Source organism: Cucumis melo, chromosome 10, assembly GCF_025177605.1.
Source record: "Cucumis melo cultivar AY chromosome 10, USDA_Cmelo_AY_1.0, whole genome shotgun sequence".
Lineage (NCBI taxonomy): Eukaryota > Viridiplantae > Streptophyta > Magnoliopsida > Cucurbitales > Cucurbitaceae > Cucumis > Cucumis melo.
This window is the reverse complement of record NC_066866.1, coordinates 17894551-17910632: the sequence shown is the minus strand read 5'-3', so window position 1 is coordinate 17910632 and position 16082 is coordinate 17894551. Positions and strand designations below refer to the sequence as shown.

Below are 16082 nucleotides of genomic sequence, written 5' to 3'. Positions count from 1 at the left end.
TATATGTATTTTTATCATTTATTTAGTAAATGACGCGACAATTTGTGATTGGTCCAAAATTTATTATTCAAGAACCATTTTGAGTGAAATAATTACGAGTAAGCAACTTGGTTTCATTAGGTGTTCTTCACATACTTGACCACTAATCTCACTAATCCCACTTATTATGATGAACTTAAAGTGTCAATTCGTTATGCAATTTGATTTTGCACGAAGTTACCTATGTACAAAAGAAGGTTAAGTTGATTTTCTTCTTCTTGATGCCTAAGGATATGTTGAAATACTAAATTACTCACAAAATTATCACTCACGGGATCTCACCATCCTGTTTTAAGACTCATGGTGGTTCTAACACGATTTGTGATAAGAGATTACAACATATCAAGGGAAATTCGAGCTACAAAGGTGAGATTTCCACATGTTTATGCATGTTTCATCCTTAAAATTCAAGCTGGTTAGTGTTTTAGTTCAATTCGATTTCGCTAGCATATCTATATATCTTTCATCTTGGTGTCTTGTTTTTGAGAAATTATGTGCAATTACTATTGAATCTTGATTTGACAATCTTCCTGGACATGTTTTTCTTCAAAACAAAACCCATAAATTTCTTCCTTACTCGATGCTACAACTTTCGTGAAGAAATTTTCTTTTCAATTGCATGATTGGTTTGAGAGAAAAACGTCAATCTTCCCACAGTATGCAACCTGAATGGGACAACATTTTTATTTTCAACGAATCTAGACCAAATTACTTCTACTCTTAATAGGGTTCACGAGGAACCTTTTAACTAACCTCTGAATTTGAAGCCTTACGAAATTTTAAATAACCCAAAATTAACTACAAAAGCACCCATCCTCTGCTTCAAACAAATTTCTGTGTAGCCTCCGTTTTTGTATAGTTTCCACCATTTCAAGCTTGAATTAACACAAACATCCTTCACTAAAAAAAAAAAAAAACGTTCACAAAACCACTTATATCTTACCAACCTCAAAACTTAATCAACATAAATGCTTTATTGCCGTTAGAAAAAACGTGTTCCCATGACCACACAAATATCTAGATACATATGAGTAATCTTTTACATCCAAACAAACCATACATAAAATTCAAATTATTTAAAAGGGTAGTGTAGATTCTACCTTATTTAATCACAACCTAGTTGTTCCAAATATAGACATTCAAATTACTTCAACCAACTATAGGTTCTTCAACAACTTTATTTTTTATATTAACAATTACTCGAACTCGAGTTAGATTAAGTTCTTCAGTAATGCGAGATCCAGCTAATAGCACAATTGGTTTGACATCAGGTCGGTCTCTTTGTATAAGATGTACGGCAATGGAAGATTCGACGAATACGAGTTCCGGCCACGAGGATTTTCCTATGTGAAATGAATTGTGAAAAAATAAATACTAATGATTAAAAGTTCTAAGAAGAGAAAATAAGAGGGAAAAAAAAAAAAGAATCGTTTGAAAATTCCCGAAGTGCTAACCTGAAGGAAGAACAATTCTTTCTTCAGCCATATCTTCAATTCCGTTTTTATTTCTTGAAGGTTATGAATGAGATGCTTTGATGATAACGTAGGTGGTGATATTTATACCCAATTTGGTTCTTGATGGCTTTTTTAAGAAGTGAATAAAATTATGAGAATATTATATTGGCAAGAAGCCTTAATAAATGTTAAGAGATCAGATAGTGTACATATCCCCAATGTGAACACTTTTTCAAATAGAACAAGTTGGATTGTGTAGGAGGCTAGAAAAGGGCAAGTCTCAAATAAAAAGAGGATAAATTATAAAATTAAAGAGCCACCTATTTTACGAATAAAATATATGATTTGACCAAATACTTCAATCCAAGTCGCCTATTTTTGAAATACTAGCAAGCAAAATGGGTTCTTTGCAATTGATAAAAGGACAAAAATTAAAACTAAAGTAAAAAAAAAAAAAATAGTAGGTACGTTGCATGTAACCTTTAGTTGCGTGGCAATACATCTCTCTAATAGCACATGCACTAAATTTTTATATATAAATATGTAGAGCCATGTACACAAGTACATACCCATACAAACACATTTTGTAACATTACATTGAGGTGAAAGAATCAAATGTTTAATCTTTAAGGTTGATGATAATTACTAGTTGAACTATGTTCACATGTATCAATAGATTTTCTCAAAATTTATCACATTACTTTGATGTATAGTTGATAATTATTTCAATTACTAGTTATTGGTTATATCATAATATGTTATTTACTAGTTAAAGGAAAAAAAATTAATATCCAAATCTAAAGTTTTGTTTGTTGGAACTTCTATTGGAAATCTGGGGAGACATTACCATCGTGATACAATACGAGAGAACCTTCAATTGATTTTCTTTTTCATTTTTTATATAATATAGTATGAAATGAAAAAAAAAAAAAAAAAAAAAGAAAAGAAACACAAATTCACAACCACATTCTTCAACAAATAGGAGGATACTCTCCTGTTTCTATATTTTTTTCAAAATAATATTATATTATATTATACATATGGTTCAAAATTACATTAGCATGGGAACAAAAATAAATGAGACAATGCTCGCGGTAGTTTTTAGTCATGCAAAGTAGAAACCGCGTCTAGATTTACTCTAATTGTTAAGATTAATATGTATAACCATAAACCATAAATTAATTAGAAATTAGGTTTTATCGTATACGTACCTTCGTAGCTACCGTAAATACACAATACTCGACTCGATCACAAATCGGACAACCACTAGAGTTGACCTACTATCCTTTGCATACAGAACCGGATTGTGAGACTTGATGGATGAAAGAACTGGGAGAGAGAAAGAGATAGAAATTGAGAAATTCGGCTTAGGGTTAAGAGACACTAAAATAAATATGACCTATAATGTTAGTTGGAAAAAATGAACTCACATGTTTGACATGGGGTTTTAAATGCATATATTTAACGTCGATTTGAAACCAACATTAAAGAGGAATGATTAATGTCATTTTAAAACTGGCATTAAAACTATCCTTTATTTTTTTTTTTTTTTTGTAAAATTAATATTTCCTATTTAGTTTAGGGTTTGTTGCTTTTTTTAACCCACTAGCAGCTGCCTCCATTCCCTTCCCTCAACCTCTCTCATCTTGACATCTCACATCTTTTCTTCCTCCATGCTTCATCTTTCGTCTCCTCTTCTTCCACCTCTTCGATCTCTACTGCTGCACCGCCCGATTGCTCTTCTTTCGTCTTCTTCTTCCATCTTTTATTTCCTCTTCTTCCTTTACGCTCACTCTCATATTTTAAACCCACTAGCAGCCACCTCCATCCCCTTTCTATTTATTAAGCTCTTTTTCCTCGCCAGTCGCCATCCATCATTAGTCACCATTTACCGTTAAGCCACAAACAAAACATTTCACACCCCCATCTCGGATCACCTTCTTACTAGGTCCAAGATGTGGCGTGAAGCTGACCGATATCGTTCTTCTTCTAACACGATGCCTGTCGACTCTACTTAATCTGTGTAACTCTTATCTATTTCTTTTTAAATGCTTATACACAAATGTGTGGAAATGAGAATATCTCAACTTTGAAAAATGTAAAACTTCAATAAAGATCTTTAGGCTCATCCAACCAATAGATAACCTACTAACAAGACTTATCTAGATATAACTATGTTTAGAGTCTCAACCACTCACACCAATACAAAACATAACTCAAAATGACTTGCTAATCTATTACAGACAAACCGCTGAATCCTTTACTAGTTAATTACAATTTAGATTGTAAGGATAGAATGAGTTGTAGAAAAATCTAATAAAATTTCTAGCAGTGTAGGTAGATCTCTAGCAGGCACCGGAACCATGATCTTTATCGATAAGGAAAGTAAAACAAGGAAAGGTAAGCTATAAAGCTCTATGAATAACAACATTTAAAACAAAACATATTAATGAAAACTTTGAGCAATGAGTACATAAACTTAGCAAAGCAATTTTCTTCTTAAATTTAGCTTTCAAACTTTCTCTTTTCTTTCTTGCTATACCTTGAATTTTATGTATCTATAGGACAAATCTCTTGGCATGGAATCCCTATCCTTGACACAATACCTACGAGACGGAACTCTAGGTGCCTATAGCACCCTATCTTGTTATAGCTATCGTGAAATGAAAAAATCTTGGTGTCTGTGGAGGTCCTCATCTCTTATCTAGTGTATGTGATGTAAACTCTAGACATCTACTATATACCCTTACCATACGACATATGTGCATAGGACAATCTCCTCCGTAGGGTTGCTATAAATCAGAACATCTCGGTATAGACTAAAAGATATTCATAAATCTCATGCTAAAACATTGACTTACTTAAGTTAGTATATGGTTATGTAAATCTCTTGCATTAAGCAAGTCTCAAATCTAGCTTTGTTTAAATAGCTACTTTGCCCAAATACTTTCAAACTTGGCATTCAAATTCATATTTGTATATCTCATGTTCAAAGAAACATTTTCCAATTTGAATGCTTTAGAAATTCAACTCAAACATGCTTTCTCGTAAACTCTTTTCTAAACTTGAAGCTCATGTTTTGTAAATAAATTGCAAGTCTAGCATATTCAAATACTTAAATCTTTATAAGCTTAAGCTTCTCTCACCTATGCAAATCTAAGGATAATCTCGTGTGAACAGGAGTTCATAGTTAACTCAGGATTAAGATTAAGTTACCTAGGTCATCAATAATTGAAATACTCAGTTTTAAATAGTAAATAGTGTTATAACATAAAAGTGATTATTTCATTGTTTAGTTTTATGTAAACTCTTTATATACATGCCCTCACTTTCATGTATCTACATTAACGCTTTAGGATAATATCGTTTGTACTAACTAAAAAGTAGACTGCATCTATAGTGTTCTTGCCAGAATAAGGTGTCCAATCTTATTAATATACATCTATAAATGCTTATACTATATACTTGAACTTAATCCATGTTTTTATCTGTACATAAAGTTCAATTTTAATCAAGATACCATTGGAATCTTAGCTTATTGGATTAAAGATTATAGTATTCAATTTCACTAATAATATCTCAATAACCATTTTATTGAAATAAAATATAATTTTAAAATTCCAACGACTTGTTCTATCGACCTTAAAGATAAAAAATTATATTATTCCATCTTACATATTAATTGAATACCATTGAGAGAGAAATCTCATAAAGCTGCAACTTCCTTAGCCATTTTCATAGCAACCTCCAAAACAATATGTTCGCTACATCGTAATTGGTACTTATATAGAAAAACGTATATACTATGTGAAAGTTTATGTAAATTATCCATGGATTAAAATATATAAAAAATAAAAAAATTTATATAATTGTGGATAAAAACACGATTAACAAAAAGGATAGTTGCACCAATTTTTGTGGAAATTTGTTGAACACTAACAAAAACCTCTTAGGTGATAGATTTTATTTTTTCGAAAAAATAAATTGGTTTATCGTTTTAAGATAGAATTAGGAAAATAATTTTACATGACAAGAAACGTGAAAATTATTACATGTTAAAAATATAACAAATTGTTGAAATAGTTTTATCAAATAATATAACAATTTACTATATTTATGAATATTATGGTTCATACATAATTGTAAAAGTAAAATATTTTGCTTTACAAAATCGTGGGTGGCTTATTACTTTATACGCCGGTTTACTTAAACTACAATCTAAAATCAATATCCACCCCAAGACCCGCCTTTCATTTTTTATTTGTAGTGGTCTTTTAAAAAATATAACAAAGCGATAAAATATTTATACGCTATAAAATAATTTCAAAAATAAAAAAAGTTCATAGACCTACAATAGAAAATATTAAAAATGTTCTGTCATCTACACCATCAACGACGCGCGTAATATACTTGGTATACGATCGTTTGGATTTGGATAGCCAAATTTAAACGATTTATCTTTTCAATTCTATCGTTTAATTTGGTTACACGATCGTTTAGATTTGGTTACATGATCGTTTAGATTTGAATATCCCAAATCTCAAATCTAAACGATTTTTTTTCAAAATTTGGTACACTATTGTTTAGATTTGTTTACATGATCGTTTACTTTTTCGAGAGTCTTTGGTACATGATCATTTAAATTTGGCTAAACAATTTTTTTTTTTAATTCTTTTGGTATACAATTGTTTATTTTTTTTATAAGATCGTTTAGATTTGACTACTTCAATCTAAACTATTTTTTCAACATTCTTTATACACGATCTTTTAGATATGGTTACCATAATCTAAACGACGCAAAGTTTTTTCAAGATTCTTTATACACGATCGATTTGGTTACCCTAATTTAAACGACGTCAAAAAATACACGATCGATTTGGTTATCCTAGTTTAAACGACGTAAAAAAACACACGATCAATTTGATTACCTTAAATCTAAACGATGTTAAAAAAAGAAAAGAAGAAAGATGATGGAAAGAAATAAAAAAGAAGATAAAAAGAAGAAAGAGGATAGAAAGAAATCTAAAAAGAAATTACCGCGAAAAAAGAAAGAAAAAAAGAAAAAAGACGTACAATAGAAAAAAATTGCAGCGAGGAGGAGAAGAAAGATGAAGGGATAAACTAAAAATAATTTAAAAATAGCAAACTTTATGAGTTTTGCTATCGGACCGAAAATATTTTAGTAGTTTGTTATATTTACGAAAATTTTCTTTTTATTTATTGAATAAGACTAGGTGCTATAATTAGAAATAAAAAATAAAAATCCAAAACACCAATATGGAATAGGAGTCTCAATTTTCACACTTTCAAAAATCCAATTAAATCTTTCTAAATTATGTGAAGCTTAGAAATAAAATAAAATAAAATGATTCTTTATCAGCTTATGACTTTTAACTCATATTCTTTTTTGACATCGTTCTTATCCCCCACATGTTATTTTTGCAGATAAGAACAACTTGTTCAAAGTTGTTACCTAATTATATATATATATTATTCAGAGTTTATTATAATGGTCCAAACGTGAGGCGGCATATCCTTAGGTTCTTTGAATTTTCAAAAGCCATCTATAAGATTTTTCCCTATAAATATTCACAACCCTTCTGTATTTGCATTATCCAAACATTTTCTTCAACAAATACATCGAAACCAAAGTTCACATTAAACAATGGCTGATATATGTGCTCCTGGTATGTTTCCATTTATGGTTTTTACTACAAGTTTTGCAATCGACTGACACTCTCTATATATTTTATGAAGTGTTTGCGAGTTTTTAAATTCAATGTTCATAGTTGCAGGGGTTAGAGTTTTTGTAATCGAATACCCCATTTGAAGCATCATGAACTATGATACCATATAATATAAAATATGAAGTTCTTGTCTCTCAATTTGGAACTTTTGGTGGTTTTGAACAACGTTTACATCTTTGGTTATTGTTATGAAGATTTATTTGTACCACTTATTATTATTGTCATATATTATTGTTTTGCTTCTTCATTTAGCGTGGAATACTTCTGTTTGATGATCTTTAGACAGTAGTTTTGTATAGATATTTTTCCACTATATCTCTTTGGATATTTCTTATAGTCATGATTATTTGATTATTTGTTTTGGTATATAATTATGATCAGAGAAAAATCAGTGGCCAGAACTTGTTGGAATAGAAGCAACAACTGCAGAGTATATCATCAAGAAAGACAATCCTAAGGTAGAAAATGTTGTAGTCCTCTTGGCTGGAAGTGGAACCACTAAAGATATTAGGTTTGATCGGGTTTGGTTGTTTGTTAATATACATGGGATAGTTGTTGAAAGGCCAACGGTTGGTTAGAAAAAGGACTATAAAAAAATGTTGTATGTTTTTATTTGTATTCCTAAATTTCTTTGTATTTGTTGTTTCTAAAACTATTGTTGTAAGCAAAATAAAGGGTAGAACTATAACATATGTTGATATTTCTACCACATTTTTAATAATCAATTTCCCTTTGTCTTTGTGTTTCTCTATATCTATATATTGTATTGAAAGTTCTCTCTCTTTTATCGGCACTTCAATATTTCTAGTTTTCCTTTTTCATATCAAAATTTCAAAATAAATCATAAAGTTATGGAAAAGTAATAAAAATCATGAGAAACTCTTATTCTATATACCATTGATTTAATTTTCATAAATAAGTACACAAAGAAGTGCTATATATATAAGTAAGAAGAGAAACAAATTCCTAACCTCACGAACTACTTAAAAAAAAAACGTACATAAAAATCAAAATATTTCATCTCTCAAGTAACAAAACAAATATATATAAAAGTCACGTGTTACCCATATGCCATTTTAACGGGTTATCTTACCAACGCATTGAAGGTTGAAGAAAGAGAATTCACCGCTCATGGGCTATTAAAAAACTACTTTAAAAACAATAGTTTCTTTTTTTGGGCCGATAAAGAAGAATATGAAAATAGAATTTTTACTTTGGATAAATGGTAAATTTTTATTTAAATTGATAAAATAGCAAAATCAAAAAATATGGAAAACAATTGTTGGAATAATGTCTAAACGCCCCTACCTAACTGAAAAAATTGAGTCATAAATACAATTATTCAAGAAATTACAAATACCCTCTAATTAAAATCAAACTTCCAACACATGATTACCGCATCAACTTTCATCTTGTAGAAACTATTGGAGCTTCCAGCTCATCTCCTTCAAATTTTCGTCTTGCTCCTTCTTCCCCCTGATTTCTTCCTCTCTGAACCCTTCTCAAATCACTCCTTCACCATTCTTCAATTCCTTCAATCCCAACAACCCATCTCTTGATTTCCTCGAAGATTTTGTCGTCGCTGCGGTCAACTAGTTTTTGGTTTGAAGAACATGCTTCGGCACATTTAGGACAGAAACTAGAACTCAAGCTCGTTTACTTCTTTTGGTAAATGAAAGCTTTGAATAGGAAACAAGTCGACGTTGACAAAGAATAGAAATAGAGGAGGAGAGTACGCATGTTCGGTGGGCTGTATGCATCTTTCATGAAGGAGATCGTCGAAAAAGCAAAGTCTAGGAATGTCGTTTCGCCGGTTCTTAGGATTACGCCATCGTGCCAAAGGAATTTGCGATTGAGAGTAGGTTGATTAGAGAGAACCTTTGCCAATTCGCGCAAGATTTGAAAATTTGATTTCGTATAGATCTCGTACCACTCCGAACATTCCGAACGTTGTCTTTCAAATCGATGAAATTCATGTAAGGAGAGAAGTTGACGATTCTCTTAAGAATAAGATTCAATTAATTACAAAAATGTCATTAAGGCATATTTAAGGCCATTTAATAAATTGTTTAAAATATAACAAACCCCATAATCTTGTAGATATATTTGCATCATTTTAGGGATAATGTATAAAATTTGAATTCAAAATAACAATTTATAAAATTATTTTTAAATCAACAAAATTTAGGAATGAAAATGGTGTAAATGAAATTTGTTGTTTTAGCATTATTTTAGGAATGATAATCTACAAATTTAAGTTTGGTATATTTACCATAATTTTAGGGATTCAAACTAATTATTTAAAATTAAAGTCTAAAAATTGGATTTAAAAATAAGGTTAAAAATTGAGATTAAAACGAACTATTTTAGGGTGAGATATATATTTCTAAACTCAAAAGGATAATAAATATTAAATATGTTTTATGTATAAATTATGTCTATTTTTTGATAAATAGTTTGAAGAATAAAAAATGCGAAATAGTTGAATTTATCTTGTGTTATTTTAGGAATATGAGGTAAAATTTGAATTCGAATTAACGATTTTAGGGGATAATATAAATTGTAGATTAAAATTGTTATTAAAATTTTGTAATATGTATTATTTAATAAATTTTTGATAAATAATATGAAATATAAAAAATTGTGAATTAATTGATTTAAATCCTAATTATTAGGGGTGTTAAAACTAAAGTCATATCTTTAGGGATGTTGGTGAAATCTTATGCAACAAGAAAATATTTTTTAGTTTAGTTAAGATTTACCAAAAGTGAATGTATTTACAAATATACTATATTCGTACTCTATGATATTTTGTTTGTTTTTTTGACCTATACAAATACACTGTATTTGTATGTAAGGAATTGTTCGTAAAGGATATTCTCAGACAAAAAGAAAAATTGAAAAAAAAATCTAGCAAGCGGTTTTGTCATATCTTTAAGGATTGTAACTAATGACGTATCTTTAGGGATTGTATAAACAATATAATATTTTTTTTATTTAGTTAAGAATTATCGTAAATAATATTTTATTTGATTTTTTTGATCTTAACAAATACATTCTATTTGTATGTAGACAATTGTCATCCATGGAGGGGTAAATTCGGACCAAAAAGAGTGAAAAAATATTTATGGCAGTTAGTTTTGCCATAAATCAAAATAATATAACAGTTTGCTATTTTTCTTTTTTACTATCTTCATATTTGCTATTTCCACGGGTTCCCCTTCTTTTTTTCAAACTTCTTTGAAAAATGTAATTAAAATAGTTAATAGACGGTAATTTTAGAAATAATAATTATGTATGTATGTAGCTTTTAAAAAATTGTAAATAGAGAAAAATCTATCTGTTATAGGCTTCTATCATTGATAACATATATGTATGATCTATAAGTGATAGACCAATATTTGCAACATGATGTATCAGTTATAGACATCTATCATTGATATACTTTAACAAATTTTACTATATTTGTTATATTTTAAAATATTACATTGTATGTTAATATTAAAAATCTAACCTTAATATCGATTTTATCTCTTATTAAAGTTTCAAAATTCTTACTGCTAATTTTATTTAAAAATTAATTATCTATAATATATATAAAAACTTGAATGAGGAGAAATTTTTTATGATATTTTTGCCCTTCCACTATATCATTTTCTATTATTATATGGATAACAATTTTGTTTTTTCACTTTTATATTTTTATGGTAATTAAAGAATGAATGAGAGGATTATATAAATATCTTATGTATTTATTAGATTAATTGTAACTCATGAACAACTTATAGTTCAAGAAAACTCAAAGCCCATCCAAGTTCTAGATTGAAAATAATCAATAATTCATTTTCATCTTATAAATTTGTTACTAATGAATAGTATTTTAGCATAAGGAAACCGAAAAGTTTATCGTAACTATTAAATGTAAAACATTAATAACTAAATCGGTTAACTAATATAATTAATAAAACTTTAGAAATTCTTAAATGACATCAATTAGTTGAGGATTGGATGGCTATAAAAACTCCTTTTCTACATCCCAAGCATGCAAACAATTTGGATAGCATACAACCAATCTTAGAGTTTTAGGGTAAGACTTTTCTTTTCTTTCTCTCCTTTTATTTGATTTATTTATTTATTTTAGTTGTTTTAAGCTTTTTTACATGTGTTCGTTCTAAAATTATCTCTAGAAAATTGTTTACATCTTATTAATGTTTCAAGTTGGTAGATATATAAAAATTGCACTTTAGAGCATCTTTATTATTTGTCGAGTGTCTAATCAATCTATCCACCTAAGACTAAGCTAATTAGATCGAGAAGTTTCTGGATTTGGTATAATATGTAAATTCATGAAAGCACATTTGAAGGTCCATACAAACAACAATAGAAAATGGCAATACATCCTTAATTAATTCCTTTTTTAAGAACTATTTATTGATTTAATTTTAAACAACAGTGTTGGAAGGAAAAGTAATCACTTGAAAATGAATATACTCAACAAAAAATGGTTGTTATCATAAAAAATAATCTAGCTAATAAAATGAAAAGAAAATACAAATTTTACGTGTATGACACGTGTGAAGGACTAGTAATATAGAAACTATGAATTAGTAATTAATGTGATATATGTTGTAATTAATATTTGGGGTTATAATTTAATAAGAATTGTTTAAGCGATTTACTTATGTATGGTACCTTGGATTTAGGGAATTCAATTACCATGTTTTAACATCGGTGCTCACACGAGATTTCAGGAGAAATGTAATTCGTGAAATTGAACTTTATATTAATTTATATGGTGTTGTAGATACAATCTCTAGTATTTACTCTTTTGATTCCTTCTCTCGAATACAAATTAAACTTAGAACTTCTTGATGTTCGATCTTTAGGAAATTGTGGTTGTAAGTCTATTTGAGCTTTAATCTTCATGAATTCAAAGAAAGTTTGATCTTCCAAGTCTTCAATCTTTTAATCTTTCAGAAGATGATCTCGAGGTCGATATGAACTCGCACGTCTTGATAGCTTTTAGAAGTTTGAAACTTTAATTATTTATAAAGAATTTCGATAGGCTAGGTCGACTTGGGTCCATTTGCTCGTTGGGCTTGGGCTCCTTTGCTTCTTGGATTTGGGCTCATCTGCCTGTTGGGCTTGGGCTTGGGCCATTTTCATGGCAGGATTGGGCTCGGGCCATTTTCATGGTAGGCTTGGCTCGGGCCCATTTGTTTGGTAGACTCGGGTTTGGGCCCACATGTTTTGCGGGCTCAGACCCATTATTTATTTGGCCTAATTTCTCATCAGAGGCTTGAATTGGGTTGGATGGATACAAGAAAACTTGACTATCCAAATCCAACCAAAATATAGTCATCACAATTTTGTTGTGATGACGTGACGTGAATTAATTGGCCAAAATTTATTGTTCAATAATTGGATTTTACGTTTTGCCCTAGCATTATTATTATAGAATATGGAGTATATGTTTGCAAAATGACTAATTAAATATACTCGGATACGCATGACAAAGCAAGTGAAATATACTTGATAGAAATTAGACCAAAATTATAACATACGGTGTATATTATTAACGATCTTAAATTTGCAGTGGTTCAAAATACATTTGAAATAAATAGTGCATATATAGTTGAAATAAGAAATTTTTTAATAAATATAACAAACTGCTAAAATATTTGAGTAGTAAAATATAAACGATCGTATAAAAAAAATATAAACGATCGTGTACAATAGTCTTAAACAAAATTGTTTAGCCAAATCTAAAAGATTATGTAAACAAATCTAACCGATCGTATACCAAATCTTGAAAACAAAAACCGTTTAGATTTGACTACTCAAATATAAAAGATCAAATCTAAACAATCGTATAACCAAATTAAATTATCGTGTATATAAAATTGAAAAAATAAATCGTTTAGATTTGATTATTCAAATCTAAACGACCAAATCTAAATATTCGTGTATCAAACAATTGTCCAATCTAAACAATCGTGTACCAAATATATTACGTGTGTTGTTGACGGTGTGGTTGACAGGACATTTTTAGTATTTTCCATTTGAATCTATGAACTTTTTCCATTTTCAAAATTGTTCTAGACAGTGTAAATATTTTATCACTTTTTAAAAGATCCTTATAAATAATATTGGTATATATTTAAAATAAATTAACCTGATATATATTTGAAAATTTAATAATTCAATTATGTATTAAATATTGCATCCCACCAAATTTTGAGATTCTAAAATTTATAAAAATAGAATTCGCAAGAAAATTAGGGAAGAAATAAAATCCCCAAAATTTAATGGAAAAGAAAAAATTGTTTTGTGATGGGTTCTGAAAACTTTGGAAAAACTACATATAGATCCATGATTTCCATATTTTTCCATTTTTATGTTTTTCGATTCTTTATAATAAAAATGCTAGAAATCATTGAGGGTATTGTGGACTTTTGGGTTTGATTTTTATTTAATATTATGACATATTTGGCTACTCATGGAAAAAATATAGATCATTAGTCATTTTTGTAATTTTGGATATTGAATTAGGTTATTACTGTAGAATGCCTTCGTTTTTCATCATCCACACAGAAATATCCATAAACCTATACAAAAATCTCATACTTTAATTATATTTCACAACTTCATTTACATGATTTTTTTGGACAAATATAACCTTGTAATATACACTCTCTTCTATTAAATGTTCGTATTATTATGTAATTAAAATATTAAAAATAATTCAATTTTTTAATAATAATCATTTGGAGATATTCTTAAAATAATAATTAACTTCGTTATCTTCATCGTGCTATAATAATTCATACAACTCATTAGTCAAACCATATAATATAAAGTTTTTGCATACACTACAAGAAAAGTGGCCTTCTATGACACTTCAATATAAGAAAAATTGAGAGGAGAGAAGAAACAATTGTCATAATATGTTAAAATGTGTTTTTTTGACAAAAAAAGATGTTGTGTTTGGAAATTATTTTTCGTAACAGTTATTTGGTGTCATAAAAGAGAGTTTAGGGTTCATTAAAATAATTTATTAAAATAAAAAATCCCCAAATTTATTAAATATAAAATCCCCAAAAAATTTCTTCCATTTGCATCCTTTGAAAATCCCTAATTTTTCAAAATCCCCAAATGTCTCACGCCCGCTACGATCGTAACCCCCTTCGTCTTCTTCTTCGTCTGGCGAGTATTTGACGTCAAGCGAGTCTTCGACGTTCGGCCACCGTTCGACTTCTATCCAGGTTCGAGTTCGGCCCACGTTCGACTTCTGCCCAGGTATGACTTTTGCCCCGATTCGACTTCCACCAACGGTCCGACTTTCGCCCACAGTTCCACCTCTGCCCATGGTTCGACGCATACATATGTAATAATTATTGTATTTCGATAGCTTGCAGATCTTAAACGTTACCTTTAATTTGCTTTTCTGGCTTTGATGGTAACTACAACATCGATTTGTATGGTTAATCAGAATATGTTATGTTATTAACATTGTGGGATTTGGGGGTGTGGAGGCAATTTTATATGGTGCTATTGGAAGGGAGGGTATTAAAAAAGTTAGGTGTGGATGGAATATAGCTATGGGGTTGAACAACATGTTGCTCAACAAAGTCGGTGTGATAAGTTAAGAGTTCCGCAGAATTATTGGAGGTTGGGGAAGTACCGAAAAATTCTGATGAACAATTGAATTTTCATAATTCAGAGCATTCAGGGGTTGATTTGGATATTGTTAGAATTCAAAGTTTTAACAAGGATGCGATTTTGCCTCATAATCACTTGTCTTTGTTATTAGTTTATCTTTTCCTCGTTCATCACATTTTATTATTCAGCTCCTATTTAGAATGGAGATACACATATCCATTGCTTGAGGAAGCTAGTTTAGAAACTTGGGCTATTGATGTTCTTTGCTGGTGCTCCTCTGATTTAGGTTTGTCTAATTGCTTTTTGTTCCTCTATTCATTGATCGATAAACCATTTTTTCTTTCTAACTTTTGTAGTTGTATTTCTCTGCTATGTATTTGGGGCAATTTTCTCTCCATTCCAATTCTGTTCCATTCTTGTATGATCATAATATGCTGACACTTGCTTTATTGCTATAACTCATAGGCTTGTTTTTTATTTTTTTTTTACCATTGCTATAAGCTTTTTCATCAATCATTATTATCCTGTTCTTTTTAATTATTTTTTGAATAATTATTTATTGTCAATCACAATTATATCTTGTCCAGTTATGTTGAAGCTAATTAAGTTTTTTCTTATGCTAACTATAGCTTTGGAAATCTTACATTAAAAGGCCAATGGCAACTGTTGGACCAAGCCTTGGTGCTGCTGTTGCTATTGATTTTGTTGTCAATTATCCAGAAGCTATATGTATCTACCAGTTGGAATTTATGACTACAAATTTGAAGTTATATCCTCTGAATGTATCTACTAGCTAAAATTATTTTTTCTTGAACTAATACTTTCAACTATCCTATCAATTCTCCAGTTAATTTTAGATTCATTTATCATATTTTTCCTAATGGATATCCAAGAATTCTGTTTGTTCTCAAACTCCTATGACTTAAATTTATCTTATAACTTAGCATTGACCTGTGTCCTTTTATCTCTAAATTGTGTGGCTTGATATACTGTGCAAGGTTGATAGTTAGAACTATAAATTACTTCTGTCTCAATTGTGGTCCGGCTATGGTACAAAACTAGAAGAAAATTTTAGTGCACAAATAAATAAATAAAATGTCAAAAAATGGCACAAGAATTTATTTCATTCCTAATATTTGAAGTTTTTGTATTTGTTCATTGTAACAATTGATTAATATAA

The 16082-nt window shown here is 29.4% G+C and overlaps 2 long non-coding RNA genes across 3 annotated transcripts; one reads left to right on the top strand and one right to left on the bottom strand.

The window, feature by feature from the left end:
- Positions 1 to 994: 994 nt before the first annotated feature.
- LOC103495105 (uncharacterized) lies at positions 995 to 1744 on the bottom strand. Its single transcript, XR_001763285.2, has 2 exons — positions 1494 to 1744; positions 995 to 1382 (listed from the first exon to the last, which is right to left on the bottom strand). It is a non-coding gene; the product is annotated as an uncharacterized LOC103495105 (long non-coding RNA).
- A 12603-nt stretch (positions 1745 to 14347) lies between these two features.
- LOC103495107 (uncharacterized) lies at positions 14348 to 15814 on the top strand. 2 transcript variants are annotated; one of them, XR_007824134.1, is made up of 2 exons: positions 14348 to 14627; positions 15532 to 15814. It is a non-coding gene; the product is annotated as an uncharacterized LOC103495107 (long non-coding RNA). The 2 variants fall into 2 exon arrangements; XR_007824135.1 differs by lacking the exon at positions 15532 to 15814 and adding an exon at positions 15091 to 15249.
- The last annotated feature ends 268 nt before the right edge of the window (positions 15815 to 16082 follow it).